Below are 22,452 nucleotides of genomic sequence, written 5' to 3'. Positions count from 1 at the left end.
CTCTGTTTTTCAGTTCTTCTGAGGCTCTCCTCACAGCACTGTCTTGGTACTTTTGGAGGCACTGGCAAGTGATGGAAACATCCCGATAGCAATGACATAACCCAGTTCTGGGTTTCGGTGCAGTACCACCCTCCTAGCTGACCCACTTCGGTTTCCTCACTTCCTGCTCACTTTTACGGGGTCATCGTTAATCTTGCTACACCCGGCTTTCCCTTTTAGTCTTTGATCATCATTTTGATTTTCTTGATAGATCTATGTGGGTCATAACATGTACATAGTGTTGGGAGTTTACTGATCAATCCTGGTATAATTGGCACATTATTAATGTGCTGATTTTTTTAAAGGAAACTAAAATTTAAAGTAGAGCTATCAGGAAGCAGAGGGCAGAGCCGATTCTTGGTGTGTTGACAGAGGAATTGAAGCCATTTTCCTGGAATCATTTTGCAGAGCTTTAGACAGTTTAAATAAATGGCTCATTACATAATGTCTTGACTAAAAATAGCAGTTTTCCTAGTATTTATTCTACTTATCATTCCTTACTACAATGGGGAACGCTCTTTTTCAGTCAAAAAGGATATTTGCTTGTTTTCTTCCCAAATTGTAAATGTGCTTGATCAAATATTCAGCCAGTTCTATAGAAGTGCCTCTGGCGAAGGAAATGTAAGAGGGGCATGAATAATAAAAGTGAGGTAAATGAAAAGAACAAAGAAGCTCTTTCCTTCGAACTTTGCATATTTTACCTTTGTGAAAACTTATTTAATTATTATTAAAATGTCTTAATCTGAGAGTAAGGAAACAGTTGCCAAGTGCACATGTGTTTTAGATTATTAAGAAATAAGACCAAGTGATCAGAAGTATCATGTTAAAGACCTGTAAAAGGAAAAGAAAGAATTGTTTGCCTTTATATTACCCTAGGTAGGGCTGTCTTTGACTTCAAGTCTATTTTTGTAAAATATTTTGCAATATTTTTGAAAATCAAAATTTGCAGTATGAAGAAGTTAATCCTGATAAAGTACCTCTCAGGTACAGAATCCAGCTAATTCTTTTTTTTTTATTATAGTTGATTTGCAATGTTGTTTTAATTACTGCTGTACAGCAAAGTGATTCAGTTATATATATATATATATATATATATACATACACACACACATTCTTTTTCATATTCTTTTCCATTATGGTTTATCACAGGATATTGAATATAGTTCCCTGTGCTTTACAGTAGGACCTTGTTGTTTATCCATCCTATATATAATAGTTGGCATCTGCTAATCCCAAACTCCCACTCCATCCCTCCCCTACCCCCTTCCCCTTGGCAACCACCAGTCTGTTCTCTATGTCTGTGAGTCTGTTTCTGTTTTGTAGATAGGTTCATTTGTGTCATATTTTAGATTCCACATGTAAGCGATATCATAGGATATTTGTCTTTCTCTTTCTGACTTACTACACTTAGTATGATAATCTCTAGTTGCATCCATGTTGCTGCAGATGGTATTATTTTGTTCTTTTTTATGGCTGAGTAATTATTGCATTGTATACATGTATCACCTCTTCTTTATCCATTCCTCTGTGGATGGACACTTAGGTTGCTTCCATGTCCTGGCTACTGTGAATAGTGCTGCTGTGAACATTGGGGTGCGTGTATCTTTTTGAATCCAGCTAATTCTTGCTATTCCATAATAAAGAAGACATCATTTTCTCAGTAATCCCCAACTTGTTCCTGGCTCATCACTGGGATCCCTGGGGCTCAGAGTAACCTGCAGTGTGGGCACCAGTCATGTCCTGTTTTAAAGCCCTGTCACAGAGCAGGGAGGAGAGACACCCTCCCCCCTTCCCTCAGAGGCCAAGTGTGTTGTGGGGAGGGTGGAAACGGAGGGTCCTGGGTCCTGGACTGGTTGAGAGCTGGGGCACTGGAGAGAGATCAGGAGTTACGGGTGGGTGGTGGACCGTCCCTACAGGTGCTGAGTTGGACGCCTGGCTTTGTCCCCTTCTAGCTCGTGGTCTCTCAGGCAAGTGGCTTAACCGCCTTGAACTTCAGTCACCTCATCTGTGCAGCGAAATAATACTGGTACTTACTTGGCGGCATCATAGAGGAGATTGAGTGGAATCAAGGTTATGGACTGCTGAGCCCATGCGTAGTGCCCGGGGAGTGCCCAGTACATGGGAAACAATTTTATCATCATCTTATGACTACAAACGCCTTCACCCTGGAAGTACGGAGCTTGATTGTCCAAAAGGCAGGAAATCAAAGAGAGAGACCCGAAAGTCAACCTGCAAATTTCCTTGATCATTTTGTATCATTAGTTATGCTTTTTTTTTTCAGTTTTAAATTGTTAAGATGTGTTTACTGGTAACAATCTCCTTTTTATAGATGTCCTGGCATTTTTCAGCCTCAAGAGATATGTTCCATGGTCAATCGTTGAACTTAGGGAACCCTCAGGGTCTGTGGAAAATAAGAATAATAGATGTAAGTAGGTTTATCTGTACCATTTTTAGAGATTCCACATATAAGCGATATCATATGAACCTATTTACAAAACAGAAATAGAGTCTCAGATGTAAAAAAGAAAGTTATGGTTACCAAAGAAGAAACATGGTGGGGGGGGGGGGATAAAGTAGGAGCTTGGAATTAACATACACCCACTACTATATATAAAATAGTTAATCAACAAGGACCTGCTGTATAGCACGGGGAACTCTACTTAATACTCTGTAATGACCTACATGGGAAGAGAATCTAAAAAAGAGTGGACATGTGTATATGTACAACTGATTCACTTTGCTGTACGCCTGAAACTAACACAACATTGTAAATCAACTCTACTCCAATCAAAATTTTTTAAAAATAAAGAAGAATAAATGTTTGGTTACCTGCCCAGGACTGCAGCCTCTCGAACACAGAGTTGGCTCTCCGCCTCGGATGGAATGTGATGCTGAAGCCGACCACCTTCCTGCCTTTTTTCATAACATCTACTCCTGTCTCTGTCTCTGATGCTGTTCTACTGTCCACAATCAAACTTCTGTCCCTTCCGGTTTAATATCGATTTTTTCCTTCTTCTGTTTCAACGTAGCATCCTAATATCCTTCATTCAGGGAGCTCCCCCCCGTCCTGCCATGATTCATTAGGATTGAGATCCAAAGTATCTCTCTGCTTCTGCCCTGCTGCAGCATGCCCCTTTAATGACAGTTTCCCTCACCCTTTTGTCCAAAGGTAATACTGCATGTTTAGTCACTTACTATATGCATTTCTTCACTGCTCAGTGTCCAAACCTCATATCGGTCAGTGAGATGGATATTTCTCTGCTGGATTTGAAGTTCCAAGAGGGCAGGGGCTGTGTGTTGAACAAGTTTAGTGGAGTCTAGAAGGCAGGCCCGGTACGTTAGGTGCTGAGTAATGCTTTCCTGCTGTTTTGACTAACCACACGCAGGCTGTTTTCGTATAATTAGGATGAATCTAATTTTAAAATGAACAACCGTGTGTCCTCGGATGAACCAGAATATACACTTACAAGGCGCTGCTGCCCTGCATTATAAATAAGGGAATAGGTTGTCCGGCAGAAAAGCTCTGCTGTTCTTTTCCCTTAAAAAAAACCAAAAAAAAAACCCAAAAAAACTCTCCACACATCAGAGCTGAGATAGAAGATCTTCCCATCCCCTCACCTAAGGTGGCAAGAAATCGGGGCCCCAAAGTGGATGTTCTTGGCAAAGATGAAACCCAGCGAACATCCACAAGTTAAGAAGAGAGGCTTCTGAGGGTTTGTAAAGAAGCGTCCTTAAGAATGGCTTACGGTGAACAGACCCTAAGCTCGGCGGCGCCTGATTCCCATCCTGGGTGACAGCGGGACTTCCTCAGGCGATGGCTTCAGGTTTCTGCAGGGCCGTGTTCTGAGGCCTTTGGAAAGTGTCAGCTGCATCGCTGTTTACAGACCTGTTGCTGGTGTGGGGAGCCTCTTGCACACATTGCCGCCGTGGCATCCCTCAAGCTCCGAGCATTTTCTTGAGACTTTTAACATCTCAGAATTCCCACTACAGGGAAGATGAGTGATTTAACATCGCCCTGAGGGGGTTTATAGTTCTCTTTGTCTAGCAAGGTTTTGAAATAGCTGTTTCATTTTGCTATTCTGTGGTTTTCAGTCCCCACTGGTAATTCATTAAAGTTCATTTGAACCACGGCCGCTGTTGTTTTCATCTTTGGCTCTTCCTGGCACTAGAGTAAGACCCCTTTCTCGGAGTCAAGTGTTACTTATTTGAGTTCTTGCAGAATTTTGACTTCAGGGGCATTTGAGACTCATAGGGATTGTGCTTGCATTCCTTGTCAGCCTTGAGCAAAAGATGTGGCTTTGCCTGTGCCCTCAGTGGGAGAGAGAGGAATGTGCCTGGAATTGGGTTTCTGATGGTCTGAAAGAAGTAGGTCTAGAGCCTGTGGCTCAGAGGGTCCCAATGATTCTGTGCTTAGGACTTGGGGATGGGAAGACCGACCCCTCTGCTAGAGGGCTACTGTGGACCCAGAGAGTTCTCACATCCGAGGAACCTGGGGCTCAAGTGGCCGCCAGCCTAGTCTCTCTTCAGAAGACTTGCCATTAGAGTTTGGGTTCCCCAGAAGCAGACTCTGAGATGAGAATTGAAGTGCAAGTCATTTTAGGGGGAAGGTAAAGAAAACACCCATAGGAGAGTGGGGGAGGGGGCCAGAATGGGGATGGCAGCCAATAAGGGGGCATTGTCAAACCAGTTACCACTGTGGGCACACTGGGGAGCCCTGGGAAATAGCATGGATCGTGTCTCACAGTTACCCACCCAAGAGGCAAGGGAGCACCTACTTCTTTACCAAAACCTGTCAGGCATCCGTTGAGGACTGCCTACAGAGGCGATTGATTTCCTGGCATTTCAGGACTGCCACTTGGGCAGCCAACAGCATACCTTGAGGCAAAGGAATGCAGTTTTTGGCAGCTGGAAGACAAGCTGATGGGCATTGAAATGGAGCCCATGGGGAGGGGGGTCAGGGCACCAGCATCATCTGCTGCACGTAAGCCTTCCTTGTCAGTGGCATATAACCCTGGAGGGCAGCCTGTAGTGCTCATTTCCACCCAAGGATCTCTGGCCTCTTTTCGACTTCTGCTTGGTACTCACGAGGCACAGACTGCCTTTAGCTGGAGCAGTGGAGCTGACCCCACAAGCAACTGGTTCAGGGTTGACTAGAGAGGGATCCAGTGAAACAGGAGGCACAGCCAGATCCCCAACCCCCTTTCCTTAGCCTCGTCTCTCTCCCACACTGTCTCCCTTCTCTCTTAGACCTCGCTTGTTGCCCAAGATAGCCTAGTGGTCCTGGTGAGCACGTTCTCTTTCCTAATAGCTTCTGCTCTTGCCTCAACCAGGCTTTTTTGTTTTGTTTTTTTTCCCTTTTGTACCCCTGGAACATGGTTTCTCGACCTGGGTGCTATTGATATTTGGGGGCACGTAATTCTCGGCTGTGGGGGACGCCATGGGCGTTGCAGAATGTTTAGCAGACTCCCTACCCTCTACCCACTAGAGGCCATTAGTGTTCCACCCCGGAGTTATGACAGTGAAAAAATGTCTCCAGACGGTGATTGCCAGTTGTCCCCTGGGAGGCATAATTGTCCCCATTGAAAACCACTGCCTTAGACCTCAGTTCCAAGTCCCTTTGCTTCCCTCCCGCAAGCTCCTCGCCAATTACACTTACCCGTCATTATTCATGGCCGGTGGGGAGAGGCATCCCCAAATCTGCCTCCTCTTCCACCTGCCCTATTCCCACCAGGAATCAGGAGTCAGGAGTCAGTGCCCTGGTCTGTGGGTCTGTCTGTCTGTCTGTCTCTTTATCTTCCCTTCCCCTCGCTTCTCCCCATCCGCATGGTGAACAGCTGCAATTTGGAAGATGCCACTTTTCATTTCTTCCTCCCTTTTAAAGCTTCCTGCTCAGTTCAGTGAAGCAAACATTGTAATGGGAAATCAGCTAATACCGTGAGATGTCACATTCAAAAAGTTTTGTTCATTCATTCTTTTATCAAACCCGTATCCGGTACCAACTATAAGCGAGGTCCACGCTCGGGTGCAGTGGTGAGCCCACTCCCTTGTCCCTCCAGACGGGTCCACAAAATGATTACACAAAGGACAGCCTCACCAAAATCAAGACTGTTTTCATTTTATCAATACACGTGTATCCCGGACTCCGGTGGCCTGAAGTACAGAAAGCCAGTATCGTACCAGGAACAGTTACAATTACTGTCAGTGTTTCCGCGTGTGGGAATTCTAACTCTATGGCTTCGAATTATGAAATCCGGCTTTGAACTACAGGATTTACCTCTGTCACGTTCAGAAGTATGTTTTGAGCGAGGTCCACCTCGACAAGCAGGTTTCACAGTTTAACCGGTGCCTGAAACAAAGTGTTAATAGATCTTTCACACTCCTGTTTGCCGGCATCATCTTTGCTGGTCCTGCTTTGTTGAGACAAACAAAATAGTTGTCCACATTTTGGGGCAATCCCGTCCAAAGGGGCTTCAAGCAATCCCAGAGAGGGTGGCCTTGCCACTGCTTGTTTTGGCTGAGGGTTGGTTATGGAGAAAGGAAGCGGTGCAGATCACAGAGGGGAGAATGATGAAGGCACGAGGATGCCTTCTTTGCAGTAAGTACAGCCTGTGGGGATGCTGGGGTCGTGCCCCGGTCACGGCTGCGCGGCCGTGCGGTGGGAGTGTGTCCCACGCGGCCCTGCACCTCTGCACCCGCACTTCTCAGCCTGCTGCCCCCAGACCGGCCCATCCATACCCCGGCTGGTGGTAAAGGCAGAATCTCGTGCCCCAGCCCTGCCCAGCCAGACTCTGCATTTCACCAAGATCCCCAAGGGGTTCACCACAGCGGGAGCTGAGCTTTTGTTCTACTTACATCTCCTCAAGTAAAAAATATGCAGTCCAAGCATACAAAAGAGTTAACGGGATAACCCTGGTGGGTATTGACTAACCCATTATGCCCAGGTTATTGTTTTTCTGGCTTGGTAATCAGCACGTTAGTGGGCCATGAGTCGATGTAATGAGTCACATCAACAAAAGTTTTAGGTAAGAAAGATTAGAATAGAAGGTATTAGAGTAAATCACATGTTTTTGAAGCATTTTATTTCATTAAAAAAATGCAGGTACGTGCACACACACACAGACACCCCACCTTTATATGTATGTCCTGGGTCATAATAGCAAAATAGAATTCTGGCTGAGGTTATGGTGAAAAACAAACAGGCAAACAAACAAACAAAACCCCCCAAAATGAATGTATCTCTTTATATATATGCAGATCAGTGTTTTAAAAAAATAAAACCCCAAACATATGCATTTGATGAAATATGGCCCCTTAACTCTCCCCAGAGATGATGAGACTCTATTCCCTAAACCAGATTCCTGAACTAGTAAAATGTCTAAATAGCATATATGAATGTTAAAATGATCTCAGTTGCACGTTAATGACGATAAGCATTTACATTTCACCGTCAGTTTCAAAAAAACAACTCTCTATCAGAGAATACCTCAAAATCTTGAAAAAGACACCTTTAAAGAAAAGCTCATTTTAAATCAAGAAAATACAGCTGTAGGCTGATGGAAGGACGTCCATTAACTGGAAGGAAATGATAATTTTGAACCCAAAAGAAATTCCCCAGGTGATGAGAAGTACAGGGTATCCCAAAAGTGGTACTGCTGTTTTAAAGTTTAATGTCTTCAGAAGTGTGAATGCTACACACTTACAAAAAATGATCTGGAAGTTTAATCATTTCCGTTTCTTCAGTGCTCATTTAGCTTTGCAGATTTTGAAAAGTCAGTTGTTACTTTTAACTTATCGTTTCAGGGGTTGACAGCTTCCATCAGAGAGACTGAAAAAAAATTAAAATTAAAAATCTCATTGTCCGAGGAATTGTTTCCTTAATTTCATTTTCAGATTGTTGATTGCTATCATATAAAAATACAGTGGATTTGGGGGGAAAATATTACTTTGCAAAAGCCACAAAGCTCCATGAGTGTACAAGAGATGGGGTAATGAAGCTTTCTGGAGAATTCTTGTCTGAATTTGTAGCATTAATCCTTCTGAAGATAGTAAACACCTGGGAGCTGGAAGGTAACCATGTCACTCTTTGAGCACACGCCTGTGTGAAGCTGAGGCCCAGAGACCTTGAGGGTCGGATTTCACCACGTGTGGGAGAGAACTAGTCCCTGGGACTCAGCCGGGCACTGTGAAGGAGGGTGCTAATGCCAGAATGAGACAAGGTTACAGGGCAGGGCTTTCAATCTCTCAGACAGGATTCGTGCCAGGATCCGTGTCCATGAGAGTGCCTTTGCCCTGCAGAGCTGGTCCCAAGGTTCCCCTCCATCCTTTCAGGCCCCTTCCCACCTTCTTCCTCATCCACAGGGCCTCCGACTTTGCTGGAATGATTGTGTACCCAAGTGGTGCCTTAGAAGGAGGCCAGGGAGGTAACTATTCCATGAAACAGGATTTCAAATATGCTTTGAAGGAACAGTTGAAAATGTTTTCTTTGTTTTCTTCTGTAATATGTCTGTCAACGCTATAGACGCTTTGCTTTATTAAAATTGAAAAAAACATGATGGTGTCCGTATTCTTTAAGAATTCTGTGTTTGGGGGGACAATTAAAGAATAATTTTACATGTTGTAAAAGGTGAGAAAACTAGTGTTCCCTCTCTAACTAGGTGTAAGTGTTAAAGTAGGTGGTTTGGCTCATTTTTTAAAACCATACTGTTTGTTCGTTTCAAAACTTTTTGCTAGTGCACAGCTCTTTGAGAATATATATTTATGTATATGTGTTCAAATTATATAATTTGAGTATATATGAACATATGTATTTTGAACATATGTTGAATATTAAATATATCATTTGAAACCAATATGAGAAAGGATATTGGAGATATTATAAATGGTAGCATGTTATAACAACTTCTTATGTTTATTTATTTCTAAATGGAATAAATTGCAATTCCTCAATATTGTGGTTTGATTTTTTTCCCGTAAATTGTGTTTTTACTTAAATAAAACATTAATTTGAATAATATCAACTTGTAGTTATTCATATTTGTCATAAAGTATTTTTAGCAATTTTTTGGCTTGTTTGAAAAAAAAATCCAGTATTTCAGGCTCTCACTTCTTGTTGCATGATGGTTACAATTGTATAAAGTAGCACTGTTGCCCTCAAGACTAATGAGAACATGACAAATTTTGAGGTCCATGCCAAAAGAACATTTTGTTTTTGGAACGTTAGCTGTAGAAAACCACATATTAGTGTAGTGGTTTTCCTTTGTGATTTATCATAGATGTTATGTTCATTCAGTTGAAAAGTACAGTTCATTGTATTAAGTCATTCTTCTATCTATAGCATTTTGGACAGATTTCATATATACACTTTTCAAATTAGTAAGGAAAGTACATGTTTCAACGTGCACCGATCTGATATGTCTCCACACCATTGAATCAACTGTGCCCATCTGTAAATGTCTGAGGCTTGACCCCCTCCCTATACCTACAGTTCCACAGTCATCTGTACATAGTATGGTCTGCACAGTCCTTGGTGCCATCCAAAAAATCCGAGATTTTTTTTTTTTATGAAGTATCAAAGGCAGAATCTTTGCTGGAAGCATTGTGTATTTGAATTACTGTAGCTTTTCCTTTTCCACATAAGAAACCTGAATCATAAGAGTAGCCGTTAATCCTACAAATTCTAGTAGGTCTATCATAGAGCTTAGGGGGTCAAATAGTTTTGTGCCAACTCAAGTAGGTTTTGTTGGCTGTTGTGTTTGAGCTCGGCAGTAGTGCTGTGATTGATTAGTAATGTTTGCTATGAAATAACAATTAGCAGTGGTGGCTTGGGTGTCAGGTATTTTCTTATCCTGTGTCCATACTTAAGGAGGATTAAATCCTCAAGACGTGGTCCCATTGTGTTGCCTTTGGCTTTAGTTTTGTGCCTTTGAAGGGAAACTATGCTTGTTCTGAAGACTTGTTTACTTTCTACTCAATAGTAAATCAGAAAATTCATTTGTGAGTCAAGGACTATGTAAGAGTGTTTCCAGATTGGCAAGTTTAGTGTAATATCACAAAACAAAGCACACAGTGAACTTTTTTTATTGTCTTTTTGGTTTTCTGAGTCCTGAGACTCAGATGTATAAATACTGCATTACTGATACTTTAAAAATTGAAATATCAAAATTGTTGGAACTCTTTCAAGAACATGCTCGGTTCTCAAAATAAAATTGAAGACAATATTTTCTATTATATATTTTTAAATTTTTAAATATTTATGTATTATTTTTGGCTGCATCGGGCCTTAGTTGCGGCACACAAGATCTTTCGTTGTGGCGCAGGGCTCTTCTTTGTGGCATGCGGGCTTCTCTCTAGTTGTGGCGAGCAGGTTTTCTCTCTCTAGTTGTGGCACGTGGGCTTCAGAGTGTGTGGGCTCTGTAGTTTGCAGCACGCGGGTTCTCTAGTTGAGGCACGTGGGCTTAGTAATTGTGTCACGTGGGCTTAGTTGCCCCACGGCATGTGGGATCTTAGTTCCCTGACCAGGGATGGAACCCACGTCCCCTGCATTGGAAGGCAGATTCTTTACCACTGGACCACCAGGGAAGTCCCTCTGTCATATTTTAAAATGGCAAAATTGTGTTTATTTGTGTAATTTATCATTTGGACTTCATGGTCTACTTTATTTCTCAATTACAATACCCATCCTCTCAGGAAGCTTTGGCCAGCCCCTTGACATGGAGAACAGGAAGGAAATAGATTGTATATGAGAAGATAAGGCAGATGGGGGATCACAGCCGAGCTTCTGTTGGGTCTGCCAAGCTAGGAGGATAGAAAATTTGGGAAAGAGGGCACGACAGTGCAAAATTGAAGTTGGAAGGTCAACAGAGCCTGTGTTTCTTATTTCATCAAGTAAAACTGAGTCTTTGTCTTTGTGGACTCCCTTGAAATCTGCCTGCGAGAAGACCTGAGTAGCATTTCCTTCCATTATTACTAAACTATATACCAAACCTGGAAACTCATAATTGCTTACATTACATGAAGTGACTATAAGATCCTCAGGAATTAAGGATATGAAGAAAGAAGTCTATTGTACAGTTGGTGTTGGCATTCTTTCCATGGAGAGATGAATCACTTTCTTCAACAAGTCCAGGACTTGACTTTGTGAGGGCTGGCAGAGAAAGCAGTAGGAGACAAGTGGCTTTGTGTTCTATCCCCTTGCACAGTTGTCTTTCCTTTGTAGGGGCTGGTATTCTTCAGGAAGAAATGAACGGTGGCCAGATATGTCTTCATACCTTAGAGGATTCTTGTAGAAAGGAACCAAGTGCTAGATCCCTGTAGATGTTTTAAGATGTTACCTTTCCGGTGGCTGTGATGTGTGTTGTTTTGACCATCGTTAATTGAATTTCGTATTCTCTGGAATAAAGTGTGGGTTAAGAGGGTCTTGAAAATCATATGCACATCTTCTTTAATTTTCCTGCCATTTTCAGCCACAATAGTGTTAACATAACACAGCAGGTGAGGTATGAACCTTGGACAGACCTGAATATAAATATGGGTGTCCCCACTAAACTAGCTGATATGACATTAGGAAAAGTTGCTTAACTTCTCTGAGTTTCAATTTCCAAGTATATAGAAATGTTAAAAAAAGAAAAGTCTGCCATGTAGGACTACGGTAAAGAGAGGGGATACCTGGAAAACAATTTATTAGTGTAAAATTAAAAGAAACTGAAAGCAGAGCTCCGAGTTTAACATGAAAGTTTTGAGGTATGCCTGCTTCCAGGCCACTTTCTCCTGGTTGGGGGAGAAAGAGGAAGAGACAAAATGTAAACTTAAGAAGAATATCCAAAGCTGCTCTGCTCATTAGGAATTTTTTTTTAGCTTTTATTCACGGTTTTAAAGCAAAGCTAGTCTCTCATGGTTTCCTCTTGGACAAAGTGGAGATACGCAGGCTGATAATAGTTAGGAAATTTCACAAGTTGAACAGCCATAGGCACGGGATGTTCTCATGGATTAATGTCAGGCCGGAGGAGGAAGTCTGCCAGGGACCTCTGGTTTCTGCCCCAGCTCTGGGTGGATGCTGAGGGTGACACCACAGAGACACGAATGATGTGCTTATCCAATGTTCAGGGGTCACAGAGTTGGAGGGGGGAACCAATATGCCCCACCACAGAACGTGGATTTAGAGACCTTGAGGGGCTGGAACAGTGGGTCCAAATCAAGAAGGCTTAAAGGAGGATTTAAAACCACAACACTACATTAGATACACGTTTGAGGCCCAGATTCTAGGAGCCCATTAATCGTCAATTTAGTATGAGCCTATAAGCAGTGTGATGTCTCAACTTCCACTGTGGCCATAAGTTCCATGAAAACAATGCCTCCCAAACTTGAGCTGCATCATTGTCGCCTGGAGGGCTTGTTGACATCCAGATTGCTGGGCCCATCCCGAGAGTTTCTGATTTAGCTGGTCTGGATTGGAGCTGGAGAGGTTACCTCTTGAGCAAGATCCCAGGTGATTTTGAGAAGAACAACTTTGCTCAGATCTGGGGAGATTACTGTTATCTCCTGAAGTATGGAAGCCGTTTTGGGTCCGACTCTTTCAGTTAGGTCAAAAGCCAGAAGGATGGAAAGAATTCTGGCAACCAGGTAATATTAAGGGCCATTGAGGAAAGAAGAGCATATGGAGAAGAGAAAAACTTCAGGGATGTAGTAGCTGCCTTCCAACACTTGAGAGGTTAACATGCTGAAGCGTCTTGGTTAAGAGTGTATACATTGGAACCAGATAAACCTGGATTTGATTCATAATTCTGCCATCCTTTTACATATTTAACAGACACGTCTATGGTGCCAAGTACTGGGCACTGCTCCAAATGCTTTACGCATATTAGCTCGTTTAATCCTCATAACAAAACACGTTATGAAGTGGGTTCAGAGAGGTTGAGCAACTTTCCTAAGGTCACATAGCTAGGGAGTGGTAGAACTGGGATTTAGATGCAGAGTCACGTGGCGTCCAAGTTCATAAATAGCACATGACACTGCCTCTCCACTATTGTCTCCTCTGTGCTTAATGGCTGTGAGTCCTTAGTGAAACCCACAACTTCTCGTGACTCAGTTCCTCCATCTTTGAAATAGACACCATCCTTTTCTCATAGGGTTGTTCTGAAGAGTCAAAAGTATTTGTAGAGCATCTAGCTTGTGTCTGTTGTGTAGACTTCTGTGATACTCAAAAGTAGGCACAGTGGATAAAGTTAGGGTGGGTCACAGTGTGACTGAGAAGTACTGAAACCTACCTGTCAGTTATGGGGTCCAGGAACGGTGCCAGGGCATCAGCTTTGGGGGATTTCTCTGAACCCAAATGGCCCTCCGTAGGGACAGTCACAGATAGCATCCACACCTTGACGAGGAGACTGGACTAACTGATATTCTGACTTTAAAATTCTACAACTGTGTAAAACATTGACTTCATTCATTTGAAGTGTCAGTCTTTGTCAGATGGTTTGGTTATTTCCCCTTTGCTCACTGGAAGATTTATGCAGATTCTCAAAGATTCTGCCTGTCACAGATAAGGCGGTTATCTGTGACACCTGCTCATAGCTTGTTATCACAGACACCTGCTCGTAGCTTGTTGCTCTTCAACCCTTCTAAATAAGCCAACAACATGTACTCTTATATCCAGCAGCTATTTCTTGCCTGGTTTCCTTATACCTCAGTTTTCCTTAGTAACAATATAGTTTGGTTTTTGCGTGTATCTGAAACCTTCATGTTTTAAAGCAATAGTGATTATTTTCAGAGATATTTCATTATACTCCTAAGAAGTAGGTTGAATGCTTTCCTTGATATACATGTACAAATATGATAAGGAATACCAGACAGCCAAGGGGAAAAGCTTATCTGGGATGCCCTATTTTGTTGGGGAGTCGCACAGCTAAGGGTAGGACTAATGTTGATGCCAAAGACCTGTGACAGTGGCGCGTACTTGAAGTGCTTTCCCAGCTCCCATCTGGCTCCTGCATGTATGAGCAGCTCCCTTAACTGGGCTGAGTCTGGAATTAATTAATAACTCATGAGTCTCTTGAGTTTATTACATGCTAGTAACTGTGCCAAGTAAATGGATAGAGCTGGTTCTGGAGGAGGACAGATGTCTAATTAGGCAATTACAGAGGCAGGGGGATACCTGCAAAGATAGAGGGAAAGTCTGGGTTCCGGGAGCTAGCTCAGTCTGAGTGTCTACTGGGGAGATCATGGAGAATTTCCCAGAGGAGATGCTGCTGGATCTGTTTTGAAGACTTAGTAGTAGTCAGACCGCCAAAGTCTTGGGGGGGTGTGTGTGTTTGTGTGTGTGTGTGTGTCTGTGTGAATTAGATAAATGTATGCACACTGGACACATGACTCCCAGACCTCCTACCTCACTGGGTTTCCAGAATCCTAGCAGCCAGGCCTTCATGCTGCAGGCAGTAGTTTGAAAAAAAGCATTTTTCTGGGAAATATGAGCAGCCCAAGAAGAAGGACTTAAGATATTGAGTCAAGGGTACCCTGAATTATGTCCAATCATATCAGTTTTCAAAGTAAAAGGTAAAGTTGAGAAAATCTCCTGGAAAGGAGAAGAAAAAGGTGGTGATGGTAGATAGAAGAAGAAGAAGAAACAAGATAAATAAAGGATCAGTTTAGTCAGTCCAACATCTTAACAAGAGAAATATCGGGAAGAGAAAACAGGAAAAATGAACAGAAGGAACCCACTAACAAACTATTCAGAAGGATGCACAAGGGCGCAGAGACAGATGAGCTGACTCTCATCCTCCCTCATGGGGAATAAATAGGTACTGCCTGGAACTGAAATGTCGTGTGATACAGTCATGTTATTGTGAACGTGGAGGTAAAGCCTTCTTTTCCTTAAATAAATGAAAGAGCTTAGAGTGGTTATCTCTAGGGAGGAGGAAATGGGAGGAGGAGTTCGGAAGGAAGTTTTGCATAACAAATCTTATGAAACTATTTGATAGGGACCTCCCTGGTGGTGCCGTGGTTAGGAATCCGCCTGTCAGTGCAGGGGACATGGGTTCAAGCCCTGGTCCAGGAAGATCCCACATGCCATGGAGCAACTAAGCCCGTGAGCTACAACTTCTGAGCCCGTGTGCCACAACTACTGAGCCCACGTGCCTAGAGCCCATTCTCCGCAACAAGAGAAGCCACCACAATGAGAAGCCTGTGCACTGCAACGAAGAGTAGCCCCCGCTCACCACAACTAGAGAAAGCCCATGTGCAGCAACAAAGACCCAATGCAGCAAAAAATTTTAAAAATGAAAATAAATAAATAAATTTATTTTAAAAAACTATTTGATACTTAAAACTATGTGCAAGTATAAATCTGAGAAAAACAAAAACAAAAAACTTTTTTTAATGTCTGGTGTAAGAATGAACTAAACAGAGATGAAGAAAAAAATGACTGAGCTTGAAGATAGCAGTGATGAAGTCGCCCAGCATACAGGAGATGGCAGTTCAGACTAAAGGAAAACTCTTAAGTCCTGGACAGGGTAACTAAAAACAGATCCACACTGAGACTCACCCTGATGAGAATGCAGCCAATCAAATATTAAGGGGGTGGGGATAACATTACTTGCAACATAACCACTGTCTCACAGACAGCTAACCTCCTCTCAGCAATAGTAGATGCTGTGTACCAGCAGAATGTGATTTTCAAAATGCTGAGCAAAATCCTCAACCTCAAATTCTGTACTTGCTAAGGGAGAACTCAAAACTGAGGGTAAATTAAGAAGATAAACAAGATACAACAGATAAACAAGACTGGGCTAATTAACCTTGCAGAAAGAACTACTAAAAGATATACTTGAACAAGAAGAGAATTGAACCAAGAAAAAAGTGTAGGTTGCAAGGAAAAACAGTGAGCAAAGAAACTGGTAAACATAATGGGAAATCTAAATAAGCACTGTTGTTAAAACAACAGCAACAACAGTAATAGTAACAATTTTTGATGAGTGTCTGTAAAAAATAATATAGTACTTAGCTATTGCACCATAATGGCATGGGTGAAGAGGAAGTGGAAATAATATCTTCCACAGTCCTTGTATGACTTTAGAGAAAGATAGAGATAATGATTTTCTTTAGATTTTGGTTGGTATACAAATTTGGGGATGACCTCTGTAGAAATAGAATAACATCCAAACCAGTGGAGGGGAATAAAGAAAATTCAATCAATTCAATAGATAGCAGGAGAGAAGGAAAAAAAGTACCAAGGAAGAAGTATGGCCAACAGAAAGCAACAACAAAAAATAAAACAATTGAAATAGGCCCAAATATATATTTAACCACAATAAAGGTAAATGAACTGAACTCTCCAGTTTGAAGACAAAGATTGAAAGATTGCATAAAAATATGAGCTCCAACTATACACTGTTTACAGACATACTACCTGAAGCAGAGTAGCTCAAAAAATTTGAGTGTAATGAGATGGAAATAGATATATCAGGTACATATGAATTAAAGTTAAAGTAACAATATTATAGTAAGTAAATTAAAATATTAAGGTGAGACTTAATAAAAGAGTATGTCATCACCATTGATCATTTCTGCCAAAATTTATTTATTTTTATTTTTAATTTTTTTATTTTTTCCGTCTCTGCCAATTGTTCTATTTTTTTTTTCATGGAAAGGCATTTTATTTTAAATATAAGAGTGTGTACATGTGAATCCCAAACTCCTAATCTACCTCTTCCCCCTACCCTCCCCACTGGTAACCATAAATTCATTCTCTAAGTCTGTGAGTCTGTTTCTGTTTTGTAAATAAGTTCGTTTGTATCATTTTTTTTTAACATCTTTATTGGAGTATAATTGCTTTACAGTGGTGTGTTAGTTGCTGCTGTATAACAAAGTTAATCAGCTATACGTATACATATATCCCCATATCCCCTCCCTCTTGCGTCTCCCTCCCACCCTCCCTATCTCACCCCTCTAGGTGGTCACAAAGCACCAAGCTGATCTCCCTGTGCTATGCGGCTGCTTCCCACTAGCTATCTATTTGACATTTGGTAGTGTATATATGTCCATGCCACTCTCTCACTTCATCCCAGCTTACCCTTCCCCCTCCGCATGTCCTCAAGTCCATTCTCTATGTCTTCATCTTTATTCCTGTTCTGCCCCTAGGTTCCTCAGAACCTTTTTTTTTTTTAAGATTCCATATATATGTGTTAGCATACGGTATTTGTTTTTCTCTTTCTGACTTACTTCACTCTGTATGACAGACTCTAGGTCCACCCACCTCACTACAAATAACTCAGTTTCGTTTCTTTTTATGGCTGAGTAATATTCCATTGTATATATGTGCCACATCTTCTTTATCCATTCATAAGTGTTGATGGACACTTAGGTTGCTTCCATGTCCTGGCTATTGTAAACAGAGCTGCAATGAACATTGTGGTACATGACTCTTTTTTTTTTTTTTTTTTTCATGACTCTTTTTGAATTATGGTTTTCTCAGGGTATATGCCCAGTAGTGGGATTGCTGGGTCATATGGTAGTTCTATTTTTAGTTTTTTAAGGAACCTCCTTACTGTTCTCCATAGTGGCTGTATCAATTTACATTCCCACCAACAGTGCAAGAGGGTTCCCTTTTCTCCACACCCTCTCCAGCATTTATTGTTTGTAGATTTTTTGATGATGGCCATTCTGACCAGTGTGAGGCGATACCTCATTGTAGTTTTGATTTGCATTTCTCTAATGATTAGTGACGTTGAGCATCCTTTCATGTGTTTGTTGGCAGTCTGTATGTCTTCTTTGGAGAAATGTCTATTTAGGTCTTCTGCCCATTTTTGGATTGGGTTCTTTGTTTTTTTGATATTGAGCTGCCTGAGCTGCTTGTAAATTTTGGAGATTAATCCTTTGTCAGTTGCTTCATTTGCAAATATTTTCTCCCATTCTGAGGGTTGTCTTTTCGTCTTGTTTATGTTTTCCTTTGCTGCATTTGTATCATTTTTTTTAGATTCCGCATATAAGTGATATTATATGATACTTGTCTTTCTCCGTCTGACTTACTTCACTTAGTATGATAATCTCCAGGTCCATTCATGTTGCTGCAAATGGCATTATTTCATTCTTTTTTATGGCTGTGTAATATTCCATTGTATATATGTACCACATCTTCTTTATCCATTCCTCTGTGGATAGACATTTAGGGGTTTCCATGCCCTGGCTATTGTGAATAGTGCTCCTGTGAACATATGGGTGCATGTTTCTTTTCGAACTATGTTTTTCTCTGGATATATTTGGCCAAAATTTAATGACCTGGATTTATCTTTGTGTGTGCATTTGTGTCAAAGGCACCATGTTTACCAAGTTTATGCAACCATATCTTAAGGGTGTTCTTAGACGTTTTTAAAGTGTCAACAACTCTTCCATAAAAGATACTATTTCACAGATTACTTTATCAGTGTCCTAATGTGGTGGCAATGTGACCTCCGAACGTAACCTACCTGAGTAGTTCTGCATCCATGGGTGTTCATCAGTACTTGGCAAATTGTCGGCAATGCTTGCTGAGTGCCAGCTTCCGAGTCTGTCTGTCTACTTCTTGGGAAGTAGTTTGTCTACAATGAGACTCTAGGCCCAAATCAAGTATATTTTTGGATCTACTTCTAATCACACTGAAAATTATCCAAGCAGCATATTTTATTTTTATTTTTTAAAATAACTTTTATTGGAGTATAGTTGATTTACAATGTTGTGTGAGTTTCAGGTGTACAGCAAAGTGGCTCAGTTATACATATACATCTGTCCACTCTTTTTGAGATTCTTTTCCCATGTAGGCCATTACAGAGCATTGAGCAGAGTTCCCTGTGCTATACAGTAGGTCCCTGTTGGTTACCTATTTTATATATAGTAGTGTGTAGCATATTTTATTTTTAAACTCACTTCATGTAGCAGTAACATAGTTACCTGTGTCTTTTAAAAGAGAGTATCAGCAGGTCTGTAAAGATTATTATCAAATTTTAAAATGAGATGGTGTGAAGGGAGCCCTTTCCCACCTCCTTCAAACACTTTTTCTGCTAACAAAGTTATGCAGAAATCTTAATCCGTTTAACATTCTGTTAAGGTTTCAGATACTTCTTCCTCCCCTCTCACCAGCCCTTGCTACAGAAAAGAGCCCACGTTCTTACAAATCAGGCCAAAGCAATCTCTTTGTCAAGAGCTGAGCCCCAGTGGATCCTGGGGTTGAGTCTCCCCCTCTGTCCAGGAGAGAAGTCAGGTTGTGAAACCCTACCGCCGGGACAGGAGCGGGGTTACACGGCGTGGGTGGAAAATGGTTCTTGCTCATGCACAGAAGCAGATCAGCTTTGGGGACAAGCTCCACTCAGCTGGGTGCCTTGCCCAGAAGGGGGTGGGGCTGGTAGCCTGAGAAACTGGGTGTTTTTCCCAGGCTTCTGGGTCACCGCCGCTGCCTTTCAATGCCCTTTAAAAAGCACCTCGAGGAAACTTCTCATTGGCAGCCGAGGAGCCCACTAGCTCCAGGGGAAGAATCTGAGCAGGAGGAAAGAAGAATGTTCTCCCCCTCTCTATTTTGCAGGGCTCCTGGAAAGTGGGCTTCAGTGCATTTGTTTTAGACACGGGGCCAAAAGTAGCAGTTTAAAACGTGCTTTGTTCTGTTTGGGTTTTGAGGCTTCAGGTAATCTGATTTCCTTGCTACTTATTACTGTAAAACAATTTTAATCACATAGGTATTTTCCTGACATTTAATAGTTTGGATCAGGGTGTGATCTTACGGATACCTTGCTCTCAAAATGCGGCAGGGGATAGTTCTATTTATTTCAAAGGACTTCACATCTGAGAATTTTCTCAAGAAAACCATCTACTTCTCATAACAAGAGTCTATTCTATTTGACTTGAGTCATTTATTCCGGGACTATGGCTCTCAATTGTGTGGTTGTTTTTTTTTTTTTTTGGATTGATTTGTTTAGGTCAAATAAAATGTTAACCCATTTTAAAGGTACAATATGTACCAAATTGTTCAGCTGGTTTGTGAGTCTATATTTATGCTGAGCCCCTGACCCATTTCAAATAATTTTTTTCCTTTTATCTTTTTTAATTATCAAAGGAATAACATGCTTTTTATTTAAAAAATCAATAATACAGGAAATGTTAAAAATAAGAGGACTCCATCCCAGTGTCACTGTGTGACACCACTTAGCATTTGTGGGCTAGCCTGAGAAACAAAAAAGTTTTTCTGCAACACGTGGCCCCGTATCCAGAATGCTAGAATGTTAGACTGGAAAGAGACAGAGAGATTATTTATTCAAACCTTCTCAATTTCAAGGAGCAATATTTGGCCCCCAAATGGGGAGGTAATTTGTCTAAGGTTATCATTTTATTTTTATTTATTTATAAATTTATTTATTTTATTTATTTTTATTTTTGGCTGCGTTGGGTCTTCGTTGCTGTGCACGGGCTCTCTCTAGTTGCGGCGAGAGGGGGCTACTCTTCGTTGTGGTGCGCAGGCTTCTCACTGCGGTGGCTTCTCTTGTTGTGGAGCACAGGCTCTAGGCGGGTAGGTTCAGTAGTTGTGGCTCATGGGCTCTAGAGCGCAGGCTCAGTAGTTGTGGCGCCCGGGCTTAGTTGCTCCGCGGCATGTGGGTCCGGGCCCGAACCAGTGTCCCCTGCATTGGCAGGCGGATTCTTAACCACTGCACCACCAGGGGAGCCCCAGTTATCATTTTAATATGCCTGTGTCTTGGCCTTTGAACCCAAGTACTTGGCATCTAGGACCCTTTCTGGGATATCACACTGCTGACAAGTTTTTAATGTGTAACCTTTCATTTTTAGTATCTTTTATTATCTGATCACAAAAGTAATAAATGCTCTTTGTAGAAGCTCACCTCTCCTCTTGCGACACACCATTGAAATGCTGGTGTATTTTCTTCCAGGCATTTTTGTGTGCCATCTTTGTACAAAAATGGGATCAGGCTTCCCATGATTTTGTGCACTTTTTTTTTTTTTTGGCTTAATATATGATGCATTTATTCCATGTCATTGAACATTATTCCTTAAAATTATTTTTAATAGTTGCATGGCAATCTGTGCTATAGATGTACCATAACATCTAAGTCCCATTCATGGCCATTTGAGAAGGTACCAGTTCTTCAACACGAAGAGTTTGTCTTGAACACAGCTGAATATAAATCTTTGCTTATTTCGCATGCTGTCTGGAAATGCACGAGCATAGAAATCATAGTCGTTCTATAATTTAGGAAATTCCTGGAAGGCTGGTGAATCATTAAAACCCGAAGTTATTTCATGTCACTACATTAGATATCCTTTAGTTAAAGTAAATAAAATCAGATCACTTTAGAGAACAAATCTATTTAGCTCTGACTTGGTCTAAGATGACTTCATCATTGTTAATTAGCCACATGTCTGTTTTATTAGCCAACTGCAAGAAGGGTTAGGATAATATGCCTTATTACTTGGTAGATAAAGCCTCTGTCTTCACAGTGTATTTTTTAAAGCTAATAAAACAAACAATAGTAATAGTAATCATAGGAACAGCTCCTACTTCTTGAGAGTACACAGTGTGGTAGCTATGTGCCGAGCTCTTTACAAACATTACACTCAGTCTTCACAAGGCCCAATGAGGTAGGCACTTGTTTTATCCCCACTTTATAGAGAAAGGAGCTGTAGCTCAGAGAGGTTAAGTAACTTGCCTGAGGTGGCACAGTGAATGAATGGTGGAAAGCAGACTTGAACCCAGGCCTGCTTCACTCCAAAATCCAAGATTGGGGTCAACCTCTCTCCAAGGCAATTTGGAGGAATTACTGTTTTTTCTTGATGATTTAAATGCCTTTGTTAGCAGTGGTTCTTAACCTTTGGGGAACTGTAGAACCATTTGAGAATCTGTACTATTGCCTGGAAAATGGTCTATTTGAAAAAATATGCAAAATTAAAAGTCAAATTTCAAGAGATATAGTTTCTAGCTTGAAGACTCCCACATTTGAGTGGTATCCTTTGAGTCATTACAATTTTTCAATCTTCTGGAATCTTTTGCTAAAATACAAATAACCCTGTAAGAGGAATACCTAGAGTGCTTATCAACTAAAATCATGGCATTTTTGCTGAGACTGACTATGTAAATGGAAACAAAGATGGCAGGAAGCACTTGTTACATGCTGTACCTGTTCCTTATTTTTTTCTGGAACCAGCCAGTTCAAGATGAGACCCCTAAACATTTTAGTAATGACACTGAATCATTACTACAGCATAGTTCCTGAGATATTATTTCACAGCCAGATAATTAACTCTGAAGATATCCAACAATTATTTAGTGAAATATGAAGTAAAACCTTCATGTTTGCCCTGCTCATTCAATTAGCGTAGGTTAAAGGAACAAAGGCAAACTATTTAAATATTAGTCTGTACAACATGTTAGGAAGATAAAAAGGAATCTAG

General features: G+C 41.3%; 2 protein-coding genes across 12 annotated transcripts in view; both read left to right on the top strand.

Annotated features, from left to right (window-relative positions):
• Positions 1 to 22,452, top strand: part of THRB (thyroid hormone receptor beta) — a 384,719-nt gene that overhangs the window by 13,771 nt on the left and 348,496 nt on the right. The gene's annotated exons all lie outside the window — the stretch shown is intronic.
• LOC309629102 (uncharacterized protein) overlaps positions 1 to 22,452 on the top strand; it is a 37,961-nt gene that overhangs the window by 10,745 nt on the left and 4,764 nt on the right. The window contains exon 2 of one of the 3 annotated variants that reach the window (XM_082392839.1): positions 1,992 to 8,985. The exons of the other annotated variants lie outside the window; for them this stretch is intronic. The gene's annotated coding sequence lies outside the window, so the exon portion shown is untranslated. Of the gene's footprint in view, positions 1 to 1,991; positions 8,986 to 22,452 lie in introns of those variants that run through there. 3 annotated transcript variants of the gene reach the window in all.

This window comes from Balaenoptera borealis, assembly GCF_965194805.1.
Source record: "Balaenoptera borealis genome assembly, chromosome: 5".
In the NCBI taxonomy this organism is placed as follows: domain Eukaryota; kingdom Metazoa; phylum Chordata; class Mammalia; order Artiodactyla; family Balaenopteridae; genus Balaenoptera; species Balaenoptera borealis.
The sequence above is the reverse complement of the archived record's forward strand: the minus strand, read 5'-3'. Positions and strand labels throughout refer to the sequence as shown.